This window comes from Zingiber officinale, chromosome 3B, assembly GCF_018446385.1.
Source record: "Zingiber officinale cultivar Zhangliang chromosome 3B, Zo_v1.1, whole genome shotgun sequence".
Taxonomy (NCBI): Eukaryota; Viridiplantae; Streptophyta; class Magnoliopsida; order Zingiberales; family Zingiberaceae; genus Zingiber; species Zingiber officinale.
In genome coordinates, this window is record NC_055991.1 from 127,081,992 (window position 1) to 127,084,210 (window position 2,219).

Sequence of the window (2,219 nt, forward strand, 5' to 3'; positions counted from 1 at the left end):
TGAGGAGAGAAAAAGTATGATGAGAGAGAAAGTGTGTTGAGGAAAAAAAGGAGGGAGTGTGACAAGAGAGATTGAGGAGAGAGTGAAAGTGTGATAAGAAAAAAAGAGAAAAAAGAGTGTGATAGGAGAGATTGAGGAGTGAGAAAGTATGATGAGAGAGAAAGTATGATGAGAAAAAAAGAAGGAAGAGAGTGCGATGGAAGAGATTGAGGAGAGAGAAAGTATGATGAGAGAGAAAATGTAATAAGAAAAAAAAGTGTGATAGGAGAGATTAAGGAGAGAGAAAGTGTGTGATAGAATGACGAGAGAGAAAATATGATGAAAGAGAATAAGGAGAGAGAAGTGATACGAAAGAAAAAATAAATAAATATATTTTGATATTTGATATTAAGGGAGAAAATTTTAATTTTAGGTCAAGAGTATTTTTGAAATAAGAGAATATTTTGATTGATGAAAATCGGGTAATGACTCATTGAAGGGGAAGTACATGGGAATGAGCTATTACCCAATTTCAAAGATTCACTCACTTATTTGTATTCCTATTCCCATAATCTAAACATTAACAATGACAATCAATGATTCTCATTCCCATTTCCCATTCCTATTCCTTTAAAACAAACGTCCCCTAAATACTTTTAAAGTGGACAGTGGTGGTTGGCTGAAGTTTTTATAAGATCGGATTGATCATACGGTTCAAAAAACTATATATGCAGATTAAAAAAAATTAAAAAAACAAAAATGGGTTTCAGGTTATTTGCTTGAGTGCTTCTTTAATCCAAAACGTGGAAGAGAAAGGATTAACTGAATAGAAATCGAATGAATCTCTCGTTTATTTAATTTAAAAATAATAATCAATTTTTTTTTCTATTTTTCCCGGACAAAATGAATTTTTTTATCCAGACCCATGTTAAAATAGATCAATTAGGATAGACATGAACCACGAACTCTAAATTCGATTGGCTCAATATGTTGGACTTGTTGAATTGGACTCATTCAGGTCATATTTAGCTGACTAGATTACGTCAACCTGAGTTGGATTTTATTTTTCAAAATTATTAATAAATTTTTAAAAAATATTTAAGAACCTTAATTTTTTTTTTAAAAAAAAACTTTTATATTTATTTATATTTATATATTTTTATTTTTATTTTTATATTTAAATATTCAGGCTAGACTTATTAAGACCCCGCCGGACTAATCCAAATTGAGGCCATGATGATCTGCCCCAATTATAACTTTGCGTTCACATCTAAGAGTATTCATATTAGTTATTTTATCAAAAAATTTATTTTAAATTTTAGATAGGATAATTAAAAAAATCATTAGTTATCTATTTATTCCCTAAAAATAACATTTATGAATAAGTATTTCTCTAAATTTAAATTTAAATTTAAAGAATAAATTTCATTCTCTAAATATTATAAGGAGAGAGGAAAAAAATTTTAAAAAAAAATTGATATAGTAAAAAGTGGATATCCAAATTTAATAAAATAATTTGTTTATTCTAAATTATATATTTTAGATAAGAAAATGATGAATACTCTGACTTTTGTAATCTGAGATAAATAAAAGAATAATTTAGTAATGTCATTCATAATAAGATCTATAACATATATCATCACTGATGCATGGTAAAGAGAGCCCATTAGGAATGAGTCAAAAGCGGAAACAACATTCAATGTGGATTTCAAAGTTAAGATGATCAAAGGTCGAAAACCGCAGGGTCAGCAAAGTTGGTCGAGTGGGTGGTAATGAGCCGAGCGAGCCTGAAGGGTCCGATCGGCCAGAAGGCTCATCTGAGCAGATCGCTCATCCGGACGTAACAACTATACAGAAAGGACATCATATGTTTGCAACTGTAACGACCCTATAAGGGCTAGTCTAACCAGATCTCATGTCCAATCGTTCGAGGAACAACCTACCAAGTTGAGCGAAAGGAACAGCTGAGATCGACTGGGAGAGGAATCCTAGCCAAACGACTTTCCTACTCGGCCAAATAGTGGGACCCCTTGCTTAGCTTATTGTATCCTTCTAGGAGTTGGTATCACTGATAGCAGGGCATGGTCAATAGGCAAATCATACAACGAAAACTTCCACTGTTATGTTAGGGATTTGCATATCTTGTTAAGGAATGGTGTTAGAGATACTTTTCTGATGTGTCTTTTCATATAATAGTTGAAAAAACATGCACGCGCCTTGAGAAGCATGCACGTCTAATA